We start from the raw sequence: 8,773 nt of genomic DNA on the forward strand, positions 1-8,773 counted from the left end.
TTTGATAGGGTGGAGTTGTCTTCACAATCTGGGTTAAATAAAAAGGAGTGACGTCAGTGTTAAACAGCTTTCCTTCTTGGAGAACAATGGTTGTGTTCCATATTTCTAATTATTTTGGTTTCAAGATCGCAATTTAGTGTGAAACATAAAAGCCAGCTGAATAAGCTTTATTAATTTCCCTCATGGGATCAATAAAGTATCTACAGCAGTGGTTCTCAAACTTTTTGGACCAAGTACCACCCCTAATCCAACCAAAGCATCCAAGTACCACCTACAAGTCATCATCTCATAGGAACCCCAGAAATTCTCAATGACCAACATGAGTGTACGTGCACATACTCACACATACATATAATAAATATTATAATAATGAACTTTATTTGATATAGCGCCTTTAAAGGTGGCTTCTCAAAGTATTTTACAGAAAAAAAAACATTAACAACAACTAATAAAAAAGCACCATTTCAGTGAGAGGGGTGAGCCTATTTAGTTGAGCAAAGGAGATGTGAATTAATTTTTCGAGCCTTGATACAATTCACAACAGAGTCTAACAGATATTAAATTATCAGGCATTTTCTTGACGGCAAAGGTCTCGCGGTGGATGTTGTAATGCGTACATTAATTTCTGGAGCAACCTCTCTAATTCGTGCAACTGCACCGTTATGTCGGCTTGTCATTGCTCTAGCACCGTCTATACAAACTCAGATGCATTTTATCAAGTCGAGGTCATTCTCTTCGATAAATTCATTCTGAAGCTGAAATATGTGCTCTCCTGTAGTTCCTGTTGGTAGCGGTTTACAGAACAGAAGGTCTTCATGGGACATCTAATTGCAGTGAAAAACATCTGCTCATCTTAACGCGCTCTATCAGTGTACTTTTGAAATAATCCTTCATTTCAATAATTCTATGAATGACTGTGTCTTTCAGGGGGAGGGGGGCAGCAGGTCGAGCTGTTTAGCAGCTTTTTTTCCACACATAATACGTGTCAGCTCTTTTGCCAACGGTAAATAAGGTTCTTCAAAAATAGTGTAGCTTACCTGCTTTAGCAATCCGCAAGCTTTTTCCGCGTTTCCGTTTTTATTTCCGTATTTATTTAAAGTTTTTATTTCATGCGCATGGGAGCGAAACACAGAGACGCTCGGTGTATTTTTCTCAAATTTGAACAGTTCTTAAATATTTTTCTATCACGCTTTCGTGTGCTCACAAGATTGCCTGCGTTCGTAGCATGTATTTCTATGCATTCCTGTGTTTACAATGTTGGCATTGTTCCAAAATCACGCACATTCTCCTTTCTCCCTATTTGCTGGAGATACAATAGCTTTTTTTAAATACAATTGGTCACTTGCATCCGTAGCACGCATTCCTATAGAGTGGTATAGAATTACAGAGTATCTCTTGTGTCCACTGAAGTATTAGCACGCACTGTATCGTAGTATGTAGGCTGCGTATTCGACAAGTATTAAAATACAAAATATGAAAACCCGTCCCGATTTTTCAGTGCACACTACACAGTTCCAGGGTCATTTGGCGTACCACCTGGTGGCACTCCACGTACCACTGCCGGTACGCGTACCACAGTTTGAGAACCACTGATCTACAGTATCTATAAATCTCTTACACGTCATTTACAATGGCTTTTCAACTAATAGCCCGTGCAGGGATCAAACCCTAGCTGTTGGTACAGTACGAGTTGCGTAAGGCTCTGTAACGCGCAGATGAGAAACTAACCTCTGCTTCTTCATTATATACACAGTGAGCTATATATGCGAGCTTACTGCCTCCTACGGGCTCTGTATTTGATTGCGGTACAAGACCGGCCGTTGAGATAAAGTGAGACGGGTGTGTACATTAAAAGGCTCATAGTGTCCCTGGGAGGGCTCAAACCACCACCCTTTTGGTTAACAACCGAACCACAAAGACTCATGTACAGCTTAACACTTCTCGGTCTCAGTGAAAGTGATACACTCCGTAAAATTTCCAGAGATTCATTTATTTTTAAAGGAAAATCACCAACAGCGGCCAAGATCTACTGGAGTTTTTTCATTCTACACTGCGATTTCTGAAGGGTACTCTGTGAAAATACGAGTTTTGACGAGAAGGGATGGACATATAAGGTCAAAAGGCTTGAGGAATTGAACCTTAAGGTGAAGACTGCGGGTTCAGTAGCAGCAGAACCTGATCAGTATCAGTTGACTCCGATATACTTTGAAAATGAACTTGGGGATTTAGAGTCAGACGTGCTACCGTTGCACCATGGAGTACTTAATTAAAAAAAATAGAAAAAAAATCAGTGTTCCTGGATCTGTAATTGAGAACAACACCTGCACAAGAGCTGCGCAGGAAGAATAAAATGTGGTCTGTGAAGAAGAGACTCTCTTCGGAGAGCTGCGCTCTTCACAGGAGATTTTTTTTTTTGTGAAGCTGATTTGTCTCCTTTGGGAAATTCAACAGCAGTGACAACCGTGACTTCGTGGCGCAACGGTAGCGCGCCTGACTCCAGATCAGAAGGCTGTGTGTTCAAATCATGTCGAGGTCAGCTGTTACTTTTTCAGGTTCTGCTGGTCCTGAACACGGAATTCACCCCATGCAGTTGAGTTCTATCTGTACACCACATAGATAATCAAAACAAAATAGAGCAGTACAGGACACGCAGTGTGGAGCTCACACAGGCTTACAGTCTCCAGCATTGGAGTGGAGGGGAAAAAAGAACTTTGTTTTTTTTTAAGAGAAAAGGCACAGTTCACATCTGCTTAACATCACGTCCAACTTTAGAGACAGCTACATCAGATAATGGAATCCCGGAAGTTTCAGATAACTTTTTTTTAATACAGGTTCAAGCAAACCTGAAAGTTAATGAGTTTCCGGACACTTTTGTTTTATTAAAAAGTGTCTGAAGCCTGAAACTGTAATTTGAAAACAAAACCCGCTATTGGACATTAGCAGGTGCTTTTTGTAACGATTTGCTATTTCATGCTGGAAAACAAAGGAAACAGACCCAACGTTTGCTTTCAGGTGCGGTTCATTACATAATATACATCTATTACTGAGGAGCTTGAATAAAATTTACACGAGCCAGGTAGAAGTCGAACCTACAATCTTATGATCCGAAATCAGACGCGTTGTTTATTAAACCGCTGGCATTTCACATGACCTGAATTCCCCCATAGTGTGCTCAGCGCCGCTACTAGTAATGCACCGCTCCGTCTAAAATTTCAAAGTGAGAAACATGTGTTTTCTGATTTTTTATGAGTTTTAAAATATAATCTCTTTAAATCAGACAAGGGGTTTATGTTTCGCACTGAAATTCCGATTGACTGAGAATTCAAAGAAAGACTGTTTTCTTCCACAACACCGTATAATTATCACATCCACCAGACTCTCCAACCTCTCCAGATCTTGCTGGTCGAGCAATTGCTCCGATAAATTAGGTCACGTATCATGTTAAATCATTTCTTCTCAACACAACATTTCCTGGTGCACGTTTTCTCTATGAAAAAAAGACATTTTTCCGTTGCACGATTTCTCGTTTTTTATCAAAGCGTACAGAAAAAAAAAGAAGAAGAAATAGTGTTGCAAAAGAACTCTGTCGCCCTTGGGAGATGTCAAACGCATTGGACATGAAAATGGCAGATAAAAGCCAGTTCTCTTCGTTTCTCAGTGTCGGGGCTGCTATGTAAAAGAGGCAATTTGCTCTGAGCGCAGGTTCAGCGCTTACTGAACGCAGATGTCTCAGAGCGGTGTGTCCAAGCGGCTGTAAAAGGTGAAGATTGTCCTGTCACCGTAGCCTAGTTGGTTAAAGCGCTTCTCTATTAAACAAAAGAACCGAGATTCAAATCCCAGCCGTGTCTTTCTTCCTATCTTGTAGTACAGAACGTATCATTTCGGGCAATCACAAAGGGCTTGATTTCGTTAAATGCATGTGTTCATTTCCTTTCTGGAAAACTTGTTTTTGATGAAATTCACACAGCTTGCGAAAAATGAAATTCAATTCTTGGTTATCAGTGCAGAAGAAATATTACAGGCTGGCAAAATAAACGGGAAGAGATTTTTTTTTAACCGAAAACTTGTGATTTGAGAAATGACTTTAACAGTCACTCTCTGTGGCGCAATCGGTTAGCGCGTTCGGCTGTTAACCGAAAGGTTGGTGGTTCGAGTCCACCCAGGGACGGGGTTCTTTTGCGATATAAACATTGTCTTCAGTCGATTGGATTTCTCAGCGAAACCTTAACCATTTTAATATTTGCAGGAAATGCGAGTGTTTAACACGTGTCAGGGTCACCGGGAAATGTCTAATAATGCCCAACATTGCAACTCCCCAGAAAACCATATTCACTCAAAAAAAATTATCGTCGAATCTTCATTTATACTCCAGTTGAATCCTCTGCTGAAATATTTTAAAAATACAATGCAGGTTTGTTTGAGAACTTGACAAGCATTCTTACAATAGCACTAAGCAGTTGGATTTTGATATTTTGACATATTTACCTTAATTTTAAACATAAATACTATACAGTCTATTGTAATTTTAAAATATGTTAGCTGAGGATGCAAAGGGGTGAAAGGGAAAGGTCAGAGGGTATAGTAAAAACAAGGTTAGGATTGGTGGAGGTGGTAGGGGTGTTGATGGTTTTTCTCTTGTCATGGAAATATAACTATTAATTTTAAAGGATCACTTACTGACGTCAGACAGCTGCCAATTCTCCAGACGCGTCTCTGGAAGGATAAACAGTTTATCCTCCGAGGTTCGTCCAATTTGCTAAAATTGTCCGGGTCCGGATGGAGTTTCAGCAGCCGTTCGCGCTCAGGTTTGTGATCCCGGACGAGCCCCCAAATTGTCATGGAAATATAACTATCAAGGAAGCCACAAGAGAGAGTTCTCACCTGAGTAAGGTCTTTATTTCAATATTGCAATATTGGGAGCCCTGCAAAGTGCAACCAGAGACTCAATTTGTTACAAGCAGTACAGGGTTTTTATAAGACGTTGCGCTGTAAAAAAGTTCAGCACTTGGTCCCTTCTAAAACTTCCCCTTTCTCTAAGAGAAAACAGATTACATCATAGAGCGAGAGAAGAAAAACTAGATTTGTTATTCAAAGCTTATCAGTTACTTTCAGCTAATTCTAATGACCCAGACAGCATATATTGTTTTGGTACATTGTCTTCTAAACTAACCTAAACAGTGTACTTTGTTGACGAACTGTTTTCTAAAATTCTGCACGCACTGTAGCACAGCAGTTACATCCTTGAAATATATTATCTAAAAGCACCAATATATTTTTTCAAAGCTCTCTACATTTTTAAGAATCAATTTACTTATTAGATTTCCACTTCACCGGCATCATGCAAGCAAACTACATAAATATGAGAAAACACGCAAGAGAGTTGTCACTCAGAGTGTCGAAGGGTCGATGTATACTGGGGCTCAGTTGAAATGCAACGTCAGGACTTTTCCGAATTATGTCACACGAAGAAAGCACAGCCCTTTCCGCCCTGCCGCGTGTGTCTCGGTAACTCGCTGTGATCGTATAGTGGTCAGTACTTTGCGTTGTGGCCGCAACAACCCCGGTTTGAATCCGGGTCACGGCAGAATAGGGGCGTCTGCTTTTACTACTCGCACGAATGAAGGCAAAAAAAAAGCCAATCGATGTGAACGAACGGCGCTTTACAGAGGAGTACTGCCTGACTGGATCGTTGATGAACGACAGAGGCCACTCCGACCTCTTCTCGGTTTTCTTTAATGACTTACTAAGGATCTTCTTCACATTCGCCCATGCAGGGGAAGCCAGTTACACCAAAGCAAACGCAGGAAAGTGCATTTCAAGCAGAGACCAGGAGGGACTTGTTTACACCGAGAGTGGGCGGAGAATGGAACAATGCGCCCAGCCCTGTTGCTGGAGCCGATTCTTGATGAGCTCTTGGGCTCACTAAGAGGCCCCCGCTGGATGCTAATCTTTCTGTTGTTCTTGCAGGTCCTGCGCTGCTTTTGAGCCGACAGAGCTCGTCCTGGTCTGTCGACACAGCCCAATTGCAAATGATCAGCTCCGCGTACAGAAGGAACGTGCGTTTGGTACAAGAGTGGACGAAGGCACCGGAAATACATTGGGAACAAATGACCGGCCGCTCAAGACCTCTGTGAAGTACAGGAGCGTGCAAAACGAGGCTGTTTCCGCCCGGTCTCGAACCGGGGACCTTTCGCGTGTTAGGCGAACGTGATAGCCGCTACACTACGGAAACCTGCAGGGATCGCTGCTGGTGTCTCGCTTGCGTTTCGGGCTGAGAAAGGGATGCGTCACTTTAGGCAGGTGGCGCTGGAGAGAGGAACAAAGGGCGCGATGAAACAAAATGCCGAAACCCGGGATCGAACCAGGGACCTTTAGATCTTCAGTCTAACGCTCTCCCAACTGAGCTATTTCGGCGGTGCGCAAAGCCCACAGCCACCTGCTCCAGCCTTCCTGTGTTGTGGCATGAGCGCACCAAGAGTAGCGGGAGAGTGTTGCAGGAACGTCACTCAGAAGGAAAGCCACCCAGCTGCGCCCTCTGAGCTCTGTCCAGCGCATCTTCCTCGCATGGACTCCTGCCTGCGACGGGCAGGAAACAATTAGCAAGAACAGAACGACACCCCATGGGTGTCTCATGACCGCACCTTAGGTTGTGACACGTGCAGGTGTGAGGGGTTGCCGGGCTACTTTGGAGCAGAGCTTGGGCGGAGGGGGGGCGGGAAAGCAGACAAAGAGGTGACACCTCAAGGTCTGCACGATCACAGCTCTCCGCCGCCCCAGGCTTCCGCTCGATAAGCTACTGGACACACCCGCCCCTCCTCACACAGACCGTGGAAAAGCCCCCGAGTGGGAGGGCTCTCTCTTCCTCCCAGGAGCTCTTGGACACGACGCACAGACAGGGCGCGGGGAGCCGCAGCCTGCAAACACGGCTCCAGGCAGGACTCCACTCCGCAGGAGCCGCAGAGCAGAGGAGATTAGGGCAGCTTAGCTCCTGTGCAGAGACCTGAGCTGTTGTTGCTGTGGATGCTGTCTTTTCTGCACTCGGGGTAGGACATCAGGAAGCACATTGAAGCGCTGCGACATGCACTGTACAGATCCCGCCACTACTGGGCCCGATTTCCCCGGATCGAAACCGGGCGGAAACAGGCCCGTTTCGTTTGTTGCCACGCACACTGTTTAGGGATTCGCCTAGCGCTGTGATCGAACAGACCCACTCACCTCTTAGTGTGGCGGGTCTGCACAGTGGATGTCGCAGCGCATCCTGCTTTCACTTCAATGCGCGTCCTGATGAACCCTGGTCTCCCGCGTGACAGGTGGGGATACTTGCCACTATACTAACGAGGAAGACATCGCTCTCTGCTTAGTGTGCAAAACACTTACTTGCAGCATTGTGGGTGCTGTGGTTTAAATGCTATTGGTTTGTGAACAGAATACCCCTATCCCAGTACATTGTGCCACATTAAATAAACACACGAGAAAAAGAGATTCAGAACGCAAAGCTGTGTCAGTGTTCTGTGTAAAAAATCGGTTTGAACATCATGGGAGCTGTGTTTAATAAGCTGCTGAGTAAAGAATATTTTAATCTTCTTGCTGTCAGTAGTATTTTGCATATAGTTGACTCTTACCTGAATGAAAACAGGACGTAAAGGAAGGGTTTCAGAATTCAGACAAAGCTTTATTCCCGTGCTTACAGTCTGGGTAATTGGAGACTGCACAGTTATGCTTCCTATGGTCATATACGGGTTTTTCGCTTGAAGCCGTATTGAACAGTATTTCTCGCGTTGTGAACTTGTGTATACAGCGGTCCCCCGGGTTCCAGTTAGTGCGTAATTACTCATCGATGAAAAACCGGAGGTTTAAAAAAAGATAATTAGCTCACTGATACTTTGATGTAGAGGCTGTGGAAATATCCACGTCGTGGTCTTTAAAATGCATTTGGTTTGAAGGCGTTCTGTGCTTCCGTTGCGAAGATATGGACAAAAGAATATTCGTGCTTGGTCCAAAAAATGTAATATAAACGAAAAAGTAAAGGCTGAGAAAGCATTCACAATGTAGTTTATGCACAAAGCAAGTATTCTCGCGATTCTAAGAGGTTTCGTGTAAACGCTACAGGCGTGGCAAAATCGTTTTCGAACTTCAAGCTAACTTTACCCCGGTTGCAATCAGCACACATTTTTTCAGGATAGTCGAGCAGTTTAAAACAGCAAATTCACAGCTTCGTGTCTTTTAAGCTTTGTGTTTCGCTCTCCAAATAGAGGCACGGATTCAAATCCCACTCCCGACAGTCAGGCATTTTACCCTGTCTTTTTTACCTGCTTTTACACTGTTTCAGTCTTGTTGTGCTCGCTGACAATCACAGTACGAGGAAAACGGAGAAACTACTTAGCAAAAAACATAACGGACAGAAAAAAGCTTCGTAAACACGTGAATGTGATTAGCAGCGGTAAGGTATGCATTCAAATGTTTAAGGCTGATTTATAAAAGCAGCAGAAGAAAGTTGCAGCGCAGTGCAATTTGTGAGAATTCGCGGGTTTTTATGCTGCTTGGACTTCTTTCAAGCCTATGAAGTGACCCCCGTTTTATTTTCATTTTCAAACTTCAGAACCGAATAACAAAAAGGTTTTATGTGTGACAGCATTCCGTTGCAAATACCGTTTCCACGATGTATTCAGCGACGGGAATGAAATATTTTAGTACTGGCTCAAATGCGAGGAATTTCAGAAAAACCTGGAAAAGCAACGCTTACAGTAAATGACAAATTTAAAGCGTGTAGTCA

The 8,773-nt window shown here is 43.6% G+C and overlaps 4 non-coding genes across 4 annotated transcripts; 2 read left to right on the forward strand and 2 right to left on the reverse strand.

Annotated features, from left to right (window-relative positions):
- The first annotated feature begins 2,464 nt into the window (after nucleotides 1-2,464).
- Nucleotides 2,465-2,536, forward strand: trnaw-cca (transfer RNA tryptophan (anticodon CCA)). The gene has a single exon. It is a non-coding gene; the product is annotated as a tRNA-Trp (tRNA).
- Nucleotides 2,537-4,094: 1,558 nt separating this feature from the next.
- trnan-guu (transfer RNA asparagine (anticodon GUU)) lies at nucleotides 4,095-4,168 on the forward strand. Its single transcript has one exon. It is a non-coding gene; the product is annotated as a tRNA-Asn (tRNA).
- A 1,991-nt stretch (nucleotides 4,169-6,159) lies between these two features.
- trnav-aac (transfer RNA valine (anticodon AAC)) lies at nucleotides 6,160-6,232 on the reverse strand. The gene has a single exon. It is a non-coding gene; the product is annotated as a tRNA-Val (tRNA).
- Nucleotides 6,233-6,341: 109 nt separating this feature from the next.
- trnaf-gaa (transfer RNA phenylalanine (anticodon GAA)) lies at nucleotides 6,342-6,414 on the reverse strand. Its single transcript has one exon. It is a non-coding gene; the product is annotated as a tRNA-Phe (tRNA).
- Between the last annotated feature and the right edge of the window lie 2,359 nt (nucleotides 6,415-8,773).

Source organism: Lepisosteus oculatus, chromosome 14, assembly GCF_040954835.1.
Source record: "Lepisosteus oculatus isolate fLepOcu1 chromosome 14, fLepOcu1.hap2, whole genome shotgun sequence".
In the NCBI taxonomy this organism is placed as follows: domain Eukaryota; kingdom Metazoa; phylum Chordata; class Actinopteri; order Semionotiformes; family Lepisosteidae; genus Lepisosteus; species Lepisosteus oculatus.